This window comes from Aphelocoma coerulescens, chromosome 1 (assembly GCF_041296385.1).
Source record: "Aphelocoma coerulescens isolate FSJ_1873_10779 chromosome 1, UR_Acoe_1.0, whole genome shotgun sequence".
In the NCBI taxonomy this organism is placed as follows: domain Eukaryota; kingdom Metazoa; phylum Chordata; class Aves; order Passeriformes; family Corvidae; genus Aphelocoma; species Aphelocoma coerulescens.
This window is the reverse complement of record NC_091013.1, coordinates 11,198,240-11,213,655: the sequence shown is the minus strand read 5'-3', so window position 1 is coordinate 11,213,655 and position 15,416 is coordinate 11,198,240. Positions and strand designations below refer to the sequence as shown.

At 39.8% G+C, this 15,416-nt stretch overlaps 1 long non-coding RNA gene across 1 annotated transcript; it reads right to left on the bottom strand.

The window, feature by feature from the left end:
- Positions 1-1,802: 1,802 nt before the first annotated feature.
- On the bottom strand, positions 1,803-10,471 carry LOC138120918 (uncharacterized). Its single transcript, XR_011156001.1, has 3 exons — positions 10,301-10,471; positions 5,960-6,078; positions 1,803-2,545 (listed from the first exon to the last, which is right to left on the bottom strand). It is a non-coding gene; the product is annotated as an uncharacterized lncRNA (long non-coding RNA).
- Positions 10,472-15,416: the final 4,945 nt, after the last annotated feature.

Sequence of the window (15,416 nt, the reverse complement as noted above, 5' to 3'; positions counted from 1 at the left end):
TATACCTCCCAGTTTCAGTCCCTGTAAACTTGCTCTGCAGACAGAGACTAAACCAGCCCTCAGTTACACCTGTGCTTTGCCAGCTCTCCTGTAGCTGCAGAAGAGCCAAGGGCAAGTTCACAATAGCCAATCCTCTTCTCACCATTTATTTATGCCTCTTGCCCCACCTGAAGCCCAGCTCGCCTGGCTGCTGGAATACTTCTTGCATCCAGCAGTGCTACAAAGCTCACAGGCAGGAGAGTTTTTCCATGATCATTGTACCTGTGCTTTATTGCCACTGTGTAGCATCCTGTAATGTATGTTCTGTATTCACTCAGTTTACATCGGTCACTGACTTCAGGGACAATTTCTGGGTTTCCACTTTCAGTAGAGATGAGGGAGCTCAACTGCCTGCATGCCTGCTTTTAAGAGAACATACAAATGCTGGAAAATGACAGAAAATAACAGTTATTATGCTTATGCACACTGAAACATCCAGGTAACTCCAAAAAAAGGGATGTGCTTTTTTACTCTTTATTACAGTGTCACGGAAATAGAATATTTATGTCCTGATGTGCAGAGCAAATGAGATGCTTTTACTTGCTTGCTGTCTCATTGAGTCATTAAAGTGAGTTGATGAACTTTAATTTTTACATCAGAGAAAAAACAACAAATGAGTCTTCCTTTCTTGCTTTGTTCTTACCTTCTGTTTGTAAAGTTCAAGGAATTAATAAAGAGTGGCACTTTTGCAGCTCACAAATGAGAATTAACCATCCTTATTGTGAGTTTGGAGATAGATTTAACATCCTTTGGCCCTGTTGTGAACTACACCTGTGGCATTTTTAATGTTTTACCACCGTAAACACGAAAGTAGATAATGAAATCCTGAATCTTCTAATATCCCTTAAATATATTCTTATTTCTTGTTCCTGGAAAGTACCCAAATCCCTCTGTTTCTTCTAACCTTTTGCTTCCTTGGGCTACCAATCTTCTGATTTGCAGCCACTTCAATCCTCAGGGTAGCATTGCTCCACCGCATAAACTAGGGGTTCAGGGTGGTCTGATTTTGGGAATACCTGGAGGCTGAAAGCTTCAGGCATCAGTGAGACTCAGAAAGCCTCCAGAATCTGTCTGCCTAGTAAAACCCCTTTGAGAAGTAATGGCATTTTAACACAAGCAACATATGAACTGCACAGCAGAGGAGAGGAACCCTTTCACCAGCCTCTTACAATTCATTTGCTACAGCCCTGCCACATGTGGAATCTGGACAAAAAAAAAATAATGAAATCTTTCCTTGCCACGGGCTGCCTGGCACTAATATTTGAGCTAGAATTAAGAGCTGCTAGAGCTCAGAATTCCTCCCCTCAAAATACAGCCACAGAAAAAGCTCCAGAAAATTATCCAGGGTTGAGCTAGTACCTGGCAGGTAACCAGATGGCATGGGCTCAGGTTTCCCATCTTGAAGTGGAGCAGAGATATTGTTCAAAATGTAACAAGCACCTTTTGTTTTTTGCCTCCATTTCCACACCCTTGCATTCAACCGGTCATTCCTGTTTACCCCTTGCCTGCCACTGCAGCCCAGCCACTGAGCATGTGCTGCTCAAACACTTCTGCTGGTGCTGGTGAAATACGAAATACTGTGACTCACCCGGCCCTTGATGAGGTGAAACCAGTCAGAAACGAAAGTGGGTACGTGGATGAAGATGTTTAAAAGTGGACTAGGGCAGCTGAGGGAGGTGCCATCTTATTACTTTTTCTTCTTTTTCTTTTACATCTCGAGTTCTTTTCCTCACAGTTTGAATTGAGACACAGGAGATCGAGAATTCTTGTTTGGACTTAGTTGTTTATTATATCTTGTCAGTAATACAGCTGCACAGAGTGTGCCTCTTTGTTGGAAGGGTGGAAAATGGCCGTGAGTTTTAATTTTCCAAGCTTTTTAAAGTCTAAACTAACCAATTATGAGATGTTTTTACTTACAATCCAATTATTAACTTTTCATGTTCTTCAGCACAGAACTTTTGACCCAATGACAGAACATTCAGATTTGTGAAGAAGGAGAAGGAAGAAGGCATAAATCCACACCCAAAATTCTCCATATTGTAACCTGTTATTACCTATATGCTCTAAATCTAATTTTCTACATTTCTACATATTACACCCAGTGACATAACTTTTAATTACACAGCAACAACCTCAGTTTTATCACACAATTTAGGAAGCTTTTCCCAGGGTTTTGGATCGAATACAGTGTGTTTCTGAGGATCACTGCCTCTCAGCACTGAAAGGCTGAAATTCTCAGAATCCAGGGTTCCAACACCATCTGAACCCGCCCATACCTTCTGCAGTATTGAAGCAGGGCTGCTGTCCCCAAATTTGAAACAGCAGCAGATGAATTTTGCTGGACTCTTTCTTCCTCCCCTTTTCTGTTCTATATATCAAAAATCTTTTTAAAATGGCTGATACTTGACTTCTTTGCTCAGAGCAGTTTTTCAGACTCCCAGCAGACTCAGAGAAATAAGGAAATTCTGGGTAGAGTCAAATTCAAACTCTGCTGCATGATCTCTTTCTACAAAAAAATGAAAAAAAATCTTCAATTAGCTGGCTGTAATTCTTGCATGACCACACCAGAGGCTAAGACATGTTCCCATAGCTCTTGGGATGGTTCATTTCAACCATCCACTGCTCATTTTAAAGCACTTTTTAGCTTCAGTCAAACTTGCACTTTAGTTGATAAATAAATCATAACAGCATGCCCACTACTGTATTTTATGAACTTGTGCATAAGAAAAAGGGATGTTAAATTCATGCAACTTTTGGGGAGGACAAGAGGTTTGTTTTAAAACTGTGATCTGAGATTAAAGCCCTTGAATGAAATTGCTCTGAGTTGGATCTTACAATCAGGACATGTCTAAGCCAAGAAATATTCCTTCTTTAAAACCCTGTTGTGCAATGTGTTTCAATTACAGGAGCTTTGGACTAACATTACCACTGCACAGCTAACACGTTCCTTAATTTATTATGGCCTAAACCTTACAAAAAGAATTTAAAACCAAATTGCTTGAATCATGCACTCATACATTTTTAGCTATGCATCAAGATATAATTTCACTACCCTAAATACAACCACAATATTAAATCAGACTGTTTATGTGAGGAAGATTATTTACATATTTCCTCAGAGTTAGTCATTTGGTTCTTAAATTCAATTGTGGCTGTTGCATGTATTAATGCTAAAATCCCTTAAATATATTTTTCCATTTCTGAGAAGCAGACAAAAACCTCTGCTTCTTAATACCCTTTGTCCAATGTGTTCACCAGGCCCAAAAGTGAAAAGATCAAGTATAGAAATCCCCCAAAACTGGATAAAACTAAACTGTTTTAAATATTCTGATGAAAAGACTTCTCATTTTGCTTTGCTCAACCTTCAGTCTTTCACAGACTAAATGCTCACTAGTTCTTCAGTCATTCATTCATAAAAAGGAAAAAATAACTTTGTCTGATTTGTTTTTGCATGTCTTTTAGTGATTGTTATTTAGATTTAGCTCAGTCAGAACTCAGTCACTTCATCTTGTGTGCAATGGTACCTCTATCATTGCAACAGTGTGCATACTGAATTAATACTTGACTCAAAGCTAGCTTTTTTCATGCAAATTTAGGAATTTTTTTACTCACAGGTGGAGTTGGTGTATAGCAGGTGAAGATTTACTCTGCAGTGACACCAAACACAGTGAAAGGGAAGCAGAAGAGGTTAAACAAATGAAATCCTGAAACTGGTCACCAGAGAGAAGAGATCAGTGCTTAGGGCAATTTTGTAACCCCCAGACACTGGATAATTTAATCACATTCCATTTATCCCAGCCTTACATGCCTGTGTCACTGAAGGCATTGAGTAGGCTCGTTTAGTTTAAGGTGTTGTTGAAGCTGGAGAGCCCCAGGTGGAAACATCTGCTCCTGGAACAGCCCAAGCACTGCTAGGGGAATTCCTTTACTTTGCACAGAAGGGTCAGGGGAAAATTTAAACCTAAACTCTGCATCCAACCAATAAATTTTGACTCTAATTTGTTCCTTTCTAAGATGCTGCACATAAGGCTTGTATGACCAGGAGAGGTTTCAGATCTTCTAAACTTGCCTAATCCAATCCAGCATCCTTCTGAGTGTTTTGATGTCCTGGTAGCTTATGGAAAGCCTGCAATTAGGACAAGAAATCAATGCTCCCTGACTCCATTGATATGGTCAATCAGCAGGCACAGCTTGAATTTCAGCTGACAACTCACATTGAGCTGTTCAGAGTCCTTTCACAGTGGAATGAAATGCCAATAGGGAATTATTAAGATATCATTTCAGCAGAATAAATGCAAGAAAATAACATTCTCACTACATCATCTGCAAGCAGAAACAGGAGTTCTCCAGCTAATTATTTAAGGTGATTATGGAATACTTTTTATACTGAATACTGTCACAGAAAATGTGTCTGGTCTTCTCTAAAAACTCTTTGCTCAAATAATTCAATATAAAGATCTAATCTTCAGAGGTTATTTTATTCCTTGCTTGTACACTTGAAGCAGATATAAAATTCAGATCCTCTCTCTCGTTTAACTTACAATATTTGTTTCAAAATTCACCTGGGTCTGAATCAAAAGCTATGCAAAAGTATGCACACACTTTATTGTACACACTCCCCTGTGAATAAAAAAAATCAAATATCTATCATATTTTCAAGCATTGTTTGCATATCAGCTTCACAATTAGTCCAGATAAATTGTAAATGTTGCTGTAAGTAATGGCAGAGTCCATATTTTCCCTCCTAAGAGTGAAACATAAATTCAATGTGTAAGACTGAAAAGTTCAAGAAGAGTTTTTTACTTAATCTGCATGTGGAAGGGTTCAGATGGCAACTTTTTAAGGTTTTTTCCCCCCAACTGTGTTTCCTTGGCATAACTTAAATTATCGCTCACTTTTACCTTAATTTGAGAGTTTGAGCCTGCTTTAATTCCTGTGGTTAGACACAAAAAATGCTTAGTGGTTATTGTCTACCCACAATCTTCACCTTATAATGATCTTTTTCTTTAGATTGCTGTCTCTTCTCATTTCTTATAGACCAAAACTGCACTCATGATTTAATTTAATGAAAGGAAAAAATATGGAGGTCAGATGATTTAAATTATGTCCTTTTCCATACTGCAATACACTTCTGAAGAATCACTTAGAAGAATGGAGGATTGAAAAGTCCTTTTCATTCCCATACCATCTTGTATTTTACTTGTATGAAAAAAAAATTATATGTCTGAAATAATTATTCTTAATGAGGGGTTATCTATTCTTTTTTTCATAAGGAGTTCTGGAACAGGAGTATACAATTAAGAGATGACAGTTCAGTGATCCAAAGTCTTTTTATTTCCCAAGGTGCTATGGATCAGTCCATGTTCCTACTTCTTTCTATAGACAGCCTAACAGGTTTTCCATTTCTGGAGAGTATTTTTGAACAGTTAATTCCACTTTGAAGAAATAAGAAGCTTTCCAGATGACATTTTACATTCATCAAAATATGTCATGCTAGATGTATTAGGCCTTTCTTCTGCTAATTTACAGACAAACTGAAAAAGGATTAAAAAAGTGATTCAAATTAGTTCTAATGATGTGCATCAGGAAGACTTCAAAATTAAGCCTTAGTCAAGACATGAAAAAGGAACAGTACTAAATATGGCTTCAAAATATTGTTCATAATATACATTTTATATAAAAATGCATCCAGCTACAAATTCAGATCAGGTAGGAAAAAAAAGGTAAGAACAGTAATTTCTGCATGCTTTCTGTCTACAGTGCTGCATACTGATTCTTTTCCCTTAAAGCTCACAGGCAAAAGTCAATAAACTGTCTTGTTTTCTTTCTTCAGTATCAATAAGGTATTTGCCAAGGTAGGCAGCAAACATGGTTCCTGGTTTTACTAAAATTCAGAATTACACAGCAGAATATCTCTTACCCTTAACAAGGCTTGCCACCCAAGGAACACCAAATTTATGACCCTTCTTTCAGTCAAAGGTACTGATCTTCATTCATCAAGTGCTGTGAAATCTCAAAATTCATTCAGGTCATCTCAGTCTGCACAATGAAAGAACAGTGTCAGTCTACAGGTCTCTCTGCCTCAAGAGCAAATTCACGTTTTCCTTTTGCACGTGGATCTGGACACAGTGGCTTTCATTTCATCGCCTCCAGCCTACATTGCTACAGCTGTCAGTAACATAGAAATGAAGATGAATGCTGTAGTGGTTTGGTCTAAAATACTCATTACTGTTTATCTTCTGTGAGATAAGAATTAGGAGAAATGCAAAGCAGGCACCAACTTGAATGAATATAAAGAAGTTTATTAACAGACCTAAAAGAAGAAAAGAAAAGAAAAAAAAAATTATACCACCTTTAGAACTCTCCTCCTCCCCCCACCTTCCTCCCTTCTCCCACTGACAATGTAAAGACAACCCTTAAGATGTTCAGTCTGTTTACCACTTCCATAATAACCTGGTTCAGTCCATTTAGAAAGAGAAGTCTCTTTTTGCTCGTGCTATGAAAACAGTACCACACCGAGACAGCCACCCACTTCCAAATATTGTTCAGTCCATTTAGGAAGAGGAGTCTCTCTGCTTGCGATGTGAGTCCCTTCCCCCGACTTGCAGCTTTTCCCGCAACTGCTTTCGAGGGTCCACTCTTGAAGTTTTTCGGGGTACAATTTTAAGGTTGAGCTGTTCAGAAAAAAAAACAGAGGCCCTTCTCCTTCCCTGGGAGCAAAGGGTCATCTTCATCTTTAAGACTATCTCTGGAAGCATCTCTAGGAATTGAGGTTTTTCTCCTTTCCTCTTTGGAGCAAAAGTCCTCATCTGGTTCATCTGGTTCATCTCTCTCTGTCCAAACTTCTCATGAAATTACAGCTGCGTCAGCATCTGCCTATCTCAGCGCAGGTGCTTCTGCTTACGAGTTGAACACTCCACCCCCCATATCTTCATGAAATTACAACAGGATACTCTGATATATCATAGCTTCACAACAGACTTTCAGCTTTAAGCATCTCCTCTCTCTCTTCCCTCAGGTTTTCAGCTCTTCACAGCAATAAAAGGGTTAATCTCACCTCAGCCTTGCAGCTGGAATGTGGCTTATCGCTGTTGCTCACCTGAGCTCTGCCGGACAGAGGTGCCGCTTTGCTGAATCTCGGCCGCAGTGGAGGGGGGGGGTGGTTCCGAGCCGCTCCGGCTGCCCACAGCAAGGCAGTGGGGGGGGTTCCACAGCTGGAACAGGCCCATCGGCTCCAGGCTGGCCGTGGCCCGGCCCGGCCTGGCCCAAGCAGGGCCTGGCTGGGCCCACTGGCCCCCGCACGGGGCCTGCAGCCACCTGTGCCAGCGCCGGAAACGAGAGAGAGCTTGGGGGGGAGTTTGTCTATTCTTAAGTGTGGATCACAGAGGCGGTCACAACTTTAAGTGGCTTAAAGAATTGTCCATATTCAAACTGGCCAGCTGATAGGTTCTATCAGATCCCAGAGGAAGCTGTAAGCACCCCTTAGCAAGGACATCCCTTCCGGGACTATGCTTGCTAACCTAAAATCAACCTATGCTTTGAATAAATCTGTTCCTTCAAAGGCTGCAAAAGAGCACACAGCCACAGTAGGCTGTAAGGACCATGTGCATGCTGGATGAGGTTCCACAAAGTTGAATACCAGGGTCTCTGTGGTTGTATGCCTTTAATCAGGACAAGTTGCTCTGAAGCATTTTCATTTGTGTTTGCTTCTCCACATACTACTCCCCAGTCAGCTGAAATCTAGAGGCCTGATTTTTCAAATGCATTTGTTTTTCTGGATCCCACTACAGCAGACACAAACAATGCTACATCTGTGCTCATTTGGGACACATCAAGTCACCCACACCAGAGTGAGATAACTGAGAAGGAGAGAAGTCAGGCATGGTATGTAGTACATGTTAAAGAAACTTAAATAATTCCAAGTGGTTAAAAACAGTCTCCAGGGCATTCTGCCTAGGAAAAGCTTTCCTGTAGTGTGACTGTTCTCCTTTAAGTGTGAGTAAGGAATAAGAAATGACTAGCTATTTCTCTTCTTCATCTTCATGAGGAAGAGGAAGCCAGCAGGAAAGCTGCCAGCTTTCCCTGTCCGAGGGCGAGCTGGGAGCCCGTTCTCAGGACTAGGCACACTTACATACTCAAACCATTGCTCACATCCAAAAGTCCATTTAAACATCACAAAAATATCCCTAACCCAGAATATAAAGATTTCTCTATATAACACTAGTATACTTCTCAACTGCATTCCTTTCTTTTTATTATTAATTCACTCCATAAACTAAAATTGGAACAATAATATAAAATTGAAAGTATCTCTTCTTGTCCTAGATAGCTCAGTATACTCTTGGCACATTATTATGACATCTTTACTTGCTGTAAGTCGCTTCAATATTTGGAATTCACTGTTGGAAAATCTCTAGAGGAAATGCTGAAAGCAATCTGCATTTTAGCCAAAAAGTGGAATCTGGATATGCAGAATGACAAGCCACATCAGAACAATTACATTTCTTCATTTGTATTTCCCTCTGTTCTCTTACCATCTCTGGAGTAACCACTCCATTTATAAAAGTTAGGATGCATCTGGAGCCTCTAGACATTTCCTTCAGCTCTTAGTTTTCTTAAGGAATTATGTCTTTAAAATTGGTACTCAAGTAGCTGCCTTTCCTTGCAAATTGACATTGTGCATCCTGGATCAAAGCACTTCCTGGGAGTCTCAGGTTTCTCTCCTATTCAACACTTCCATTCTCTCCCTTTCCTCTCTTTCTCCTCATCTAAATGCAAATTTTAAGGTCTTCTGTCTTCATGCCTCCTAATTCCTGCAATCTGAACCCATGAGTCTTTTTCCCCAATTTCATTCTACTTACATGTTTTTTCTCTCCAGTCTCTGCTTCCAGCTCCTGTGGTAGGTGTTCACACAGACCCTTTTCCATACATTTCACCACACACTGGGCAGCCCCAGTCAGGTCTCCAGGGCTGTTTTCACCAAACGCTATCTTCTTCTGATCTCTCACTGTTTGTATTTTACCAATCTTGTAATTTTTTGTGCTTCTTTCCCACTTGTCCCTAGCCAACAGGACTGCAAACTTTTATATGGCCACCCAGCTCAATAACATTTTTTCATCTTAAGATATCTCCTTTCTATTCTCTTTCCTTTCTCCTATGAGCATAATTGTGTATTTTCCCTGTTTCAGCCACAACTCCTAAGTCCTCCTAGACAAATTACTCTGCTTTTGCAAATCTATTGACCACAGCTCTAGATCTTTTCACATCTTTTACCTGACATCACACTTTTTCATATTTCCCCCTTCACTATTTTTCTTGATAAAAGAACTGTTGAGCATGCCAAATTAAAATTACATTTTAACCTCTCAATTCCATGACACTTTACCTCTTCATGCCCTCATTTTTCTTGTACAATTTCTCCCTTCTTTTTAAATTTGATCTCATCTGTTTGTCTTCACAGCTTCATGTGTCCAGTACCATTTCTTTTACATTTCTCCTGAATTCTTTTCCATTTCTTCACAGTTCAAAGATGTTTTATCCTATTCTGTCTAAACAACAATAAAAAAAACCTCCTTTAATTCTATTTGGTTTCACAATAACTCCATCTGCCAATTGTCCCTTTACTTTCAGTTTATTCCACATTCTGGTTACAACTGGTGTCCATCAGCAGACACAGATGGCTCTTGTCCAAGTTCTCAGCTTCTGCCTTGCGGGAACTCATGCCTTCTGATCAACCAATCAATATGATTACACAGAAACTTCTTATTGTTTAAAATACACTCCACTCACAGATCTCACAACTTTGACATCATACCCTACTTATACACTTTGCTTACATTCTACCTACTTATGCATTTCACTTATCTTACACTACTTATACATATCACTCTATTTATACATTTTCTTACTTATACTTTTTACAACCTCTACATAACACAGTACTTATACATTTTACCTACTTATACATAATACACTACTTATACATAATACCTACTTTTACATACTACTCTACTTATACATTTTCTTACTTATACATTCTACCTACTTTTGCACAATACAGTACATATACATTTTGCAACTACTGTGCATGAGATCTCCCATTGCTTGATTGGTTTCTCTATTCTGTCCATGAGCTCTGCACACACTTTTCTGATAATATGATTGGTTTTAATCCAGTGCAGCACAGTCCTTTTTTATCTATTCCTTGCTGTCTTGGTATTTAGTTTTTCAGCGTCTTCTTTCCCAATTTAGCACAGTTTACCTTTCAGTCCTTGATGAATTCCTGAGGGCTCTAACAGGTGGTGCTCCTGATCCAGGCAAGCAGCATCAAGATGATGCCAGCAACAAAACCCATCCAGTGATCAGCAGCCAAGTTAGTCCAGAAAATCCAAACAAGAAGACAGCAGAGGACAAGGAGCCCATATAAGCTTATCCCGCCTCTCCCCACCAGCCTTCAAACTGGAGCTTAAAAACCCTCTTGGGGCTGATGTGCTGCAGCTGAAGGTGGAAAGGGCAGGTGAAGCCAGTGAGGGTAGTTCTAGCCTGGTCTCACTCTGAGGGCTCTGGTAAAAATAACTAAAAATGGTTTGGCTGGGGCACACTATCAAGGTTCAAATACTTTACAACACTGCATTCTCAAGCACTACAACATCATTTACTAATTCATTTCTGCCTTCCCCACCCTTCTATAAAGATTGTTTTACTATTTCCTAATTTTGGGCACATAATTTTTCTTTCTTCATTCCTCCACTGCTATCCTACCTTCATATCACCAAACATGAATAAAAGTAAAGTGCTACATCTCCTCACAGCCTAACCCTATTCCATCTATCAAAAGCTAAATAAATTAATTAATTAATAATAATAACAATAAAAAATGATGCATGGAAACACACTACCTCCAAGATTATGAGATTTAAATGTCTCATTGTGAAAACTTCAATCTGACTTGGCACATCTAACAGATAGCTTCTCTACCAGTTATAGTCACATCACTGAAGTTACTGTTCATATATTTTGGATAAATTTTCTTTCTTTGTATTAAAGGCTTGCATCTGGTGCCTTACTTAAACTGAGTAATACTTTGTTTCATGACTTAGTCCACTGAGGTCATGACTTGCAAAGGAAACTGTTATTTAATTGGAGCCAAGATGATGTAACTTGTCTATAAAAAAAGTTGACTTTTAAATATTATTTTAAAATTTTTATTTGAAAGATGACACTTTTTTTCCCTCTTCTTTTGCTTCACTGTTTTTTTAAAATCTATCAATCACATCTAACAGTCAAGGATCAGGGGTGACTTCGTTAGATAAAAGAATACGATTCATGGATTTTTCCCATATGCTGTTGTTCACATTGTGAGCAGAATAAGGAAACAGGTCACTGGTGAACTTCATTTCATGGTACATGACAACTGGCATGCAAATAGAATGCAATCTCAAACTGGTTTATCTTCTGACAACTGCCTTTGATCTTCACTTGCATATTTCTATACATCAAGGGTTCAATAACCTTTATAGTGTATGCAATGACAGCTGACATCAGATAAATTGATTTTTACACAAGTACTTTAGAAATATGATGAAATAATTAGTAAATAATCATGTTTCTGACTGAAAGGTAATACATTATTTTACAAAGGGGTGACTCTATAATTTTAATAATTTCAAATTGATTTAATGAATATGATTCTATCAGGCACCATTCTGCTTTGCTCCAGTCTTCAAAACTACACTTATTAATAGACCTTCTGTTTTCCACAGGAGTGCTCTGGATTCTGTGTTCAGTCTGGAATTTTTTTTTTTTTTTTTGCAATAGGTCATGGACTAACAGAAACAAGAAACTTTGGCACACTTGTTTTAAGAAGCTTATGTTGTTCTAATAGATTCATTTTAATAGTTTTTCCAATGACTAAACCTCTAGTTTCTTATCTAAGTTTAGCTGGTCAAGGCCTGAATTAAAAGTAGGATGAAGGGGAAAAAAGCTACCTTAGGGCTGCTCTGTGTATCACCATTGATTCAGTTGTGTAATGTACCTGTGACATCCTTATGCCAAGGGAGGACACACAAGTTGCCTGGACCAAAGGGATATATCCAAAGGACAAAGTAACAGAAAAAGAAAATAGCAAGACCAGAGGAAATGAAATTAAATTAAGTGCTCACAAATCAAAGTTGATAAGAGAAGATGATAAAGCAGATATATACAAAGAGCTGGTAGCTTCACTGGAGTAAAAACTGTAAATTTGATGCTATGGGTTTGAAGAATACAGTTTGAAGTAAAAATTAAAAATATTTTAATTTGTGAATTAAAAGTAATTAACTAGTTCTTTTTTCTACTAATAAATTTCTTCCTACTGTTGCACCCATTCTAAGTCTCACATCTGTCTATAGTGAACCGTGAAGCTTCATATAAAATTAAGCATCTTAATAACAATTAGAGTTGCATACTTTCATGGCCTTGAATATATTTTAGTCAAGCACTGGACTTTTGAAGTGACACTTCAGCCAGCTTTTGCTAAATAGGTCAATTAAACCTTGAGATTAAAAGTGCTGGAACTGTAAACTTCTAACCTCTCTTGCTTAAAATTGGTGAGCCTACCTTTGTTGAGCTCTTTATTTTTTTCTTTTGAAGTGATTTCTGTGTAGAAATGCATTGGAATGTGTCACCTGTGTTAAAATGGTACTGATCAAATTATTACTGACTGGTTTTTTTTTTATCCTGTTCCACCCCTACCCTCCAAACAGGATCTATTTCCAGGCAAGGGAGTTTGTGTGGAAAGATGAACACTGCACAACTGCATCAGTGAAAATACCAAAGTCAGCTCTGACAACTATGATTTTACTCATAGTCTAGCTCTAGTTACAGAAAAATTAATCTGTAAAAAAAGCCACAGCATGGCCTGACTCTCTAATTCCCTCTTTCCCATTCCCATTGCTTGTTCTTAAGAACAAGCCTCCAGCCTCCAGTCCCCATTGTCATCCCCAGGAGCAGGAACAGAGAATGGAACACATCTGTCCAGCACAGCTGATGGGCACTGCTGTAGCCAGAGGCCCCTTGTGCCTCCCACCCAGATGTGGCTGCAGAGGGAAGGAATGAAACCCCATGTTGGATTCTACAACTCTTTATGCTTAAAAAATGCCATGGGTGGAGCTGGGGAGATTGCTGTCTTTTAAATACAGAGATGCTCCTTCCATCCAGGGAGGGGCTGGAAATGCTGCCATCCCTCAGGCTTGTCTTCACTGGGAAAATTGTGAAACCTCTTTCCTCAGCTCCCCACCATCTCCCAGTAGGTTTCACAAACTCTGTTCTGCAAGGGCTTCCTCCACCTTCACAGGAGTCCCTCACTTCTCCCACAGGAACTCAGGCCATCACCAGACCACTTTAGGTCTCCCCATCATCCTCTCCCTTTGCCAGTGCTTCCCTCCAGTTCAGTATCTGATTCTGCCATTGCACTGGTGGTTCTGGTTGTCAGGGGAGCCAGGATCATCTTCTGTGAGGGAGGATTATAGCAGCAAGGGGAGGTTAGAGAGCACAGGAGTGCAGCTTGCAAAACCACCAAACATGGGGTTGCATGGCAGGAGGATGGAGGGAAATGCTGGGGCAGTCCTGGAGGTTCTGACATGGCAGAAATGCAGGAGCCCTCAGTGACCAGCTCTGTGGAAAGCTAAAGCAGGAGTGTCACATTGTGAAGGACAGCAGCACAGGGTTCAGTAATAACCAGATGTTAACTCAAAATGAGGCACTTTTAATACTCCTAGAGGGGATTTCCACCTCAATCAAGGTAGTTCATTCAATATTTGCCTTGAAAGAGATGTAAACAGGTCTGAGAATGAGCCTCGGGAACATTTTTCCCTTCAGCCATTAGAAAGCCTGCCTAAAAAGCCATCCTAATCCTGCCAGCAGAAATGTCTGAGAGACAGTAAGCCAGCTCTTCCCAGTACAGCAGAAGTAACACTGCAGTGCACAGAACAATTCTGGTTTGACCTAAACTTCTGTTCCTTTACATGTTAGTCATTTTTTACTACATATTTCTAAACTGCAAATGCTCTCTGAAGACAGTGATGGTTTTACCCAGCACAACACAGATTGGGGACCGGGTCTCAGTCCATATTAGTTGACATGTCTCCACCAGCCAGAGGCCAGCCCTGTCAGTTTGGATGCCAATGCATTGATTAAAGCTGCTTGTTGTGCTCATGCTCTGTGTAATTAATGCAGATGGAGAAATTCATGTCCCTTCTGAGCACTGTCCATAGGTGTTGTATGAGTCTGTCAGAGAGGGGGTGACTGTGAACAGAGAGGTGCCAAGCAGACACAGACCAGCTGTTGTAGGCATACAGGTTGCATTTAACAAGGTGTGTGGCAAGTTCATAACTTCACTGGTCACCAAAGTTACCAAAAGTGCAGCAATCCTTTCATATCTCAACATTGGTTTAAAATCTGCAGTGAGATGTTACTGCAACATGGTGATTGATCTCCCTTAATTGATAATTATCCCTCCTGAATCTGGGAGAACAAGGGATGCCTCCCAGCCCATACTGTCCATACCAGTAAGATATGTTACAGCAATTCTGATAATCAAGATAACTAAACCTGCAGTCCCTTTACCCCCTCCTGCTCAAGCCATTTATACTGGCAGCTAGTTAAACCCCAACAGGTCCTGTCTCAGAAAGAAACCTGTGGTAGGAAGAAGCTCAGGGAAGTGATAGTCCTGAACAAACCCCCATTGCTTCAATCTTTGAAAAGAAAGCAGAAGGGAAATGTGATGAACCTTGCGGTGCTGAGAGGAGCCAGTGTCCCCGAGGTGAAATACCAGCAATCCTGGCTGGAGTCAGCACTGTAGAACTTCATTTATTTCTATTTTAGATGCCTGGCTTTTTGCCTTCATCTGAACCCAGCAACCAGAGCATGAAATGCTCGCTTTCATATTCAGCACAAAGCCCAGTCTGCACTTTATATCCCTTTTTCTTCCCTCCAGTGTTTCTTGGTACAGACAAGAAATTAGAGCCAGCAAAGGGGTTAAAACCAAAGGCAAGACCCACAGGTTCCAACAAATTTGACAAACCCCTTTTCCCTCTCTTTTCTCCCTCTGACAAAGATTTTTCTTGTCACACTGCACGTCCAGGCTTCCTAGAGTCCGCAGGTAATGTTCATCTGCCACAGTGATGGGTTCAGACTCTTGGAGGCACAGTCGCACCATCTATAAACAATAAAATTCCTAGCTGCTGTAATCATGTTGTCAGCAATGAGTAATAAGTTCTGCAAAAAACGCCTAAGGAAGCTGCTGGAGTATGCTGAAGGTGGCTATAAACTATCCTTCTGAGAACAGTTTCTTGACAGTTGGTCAAAATATCAACCAAAGAGTTACTGAAATATTCATC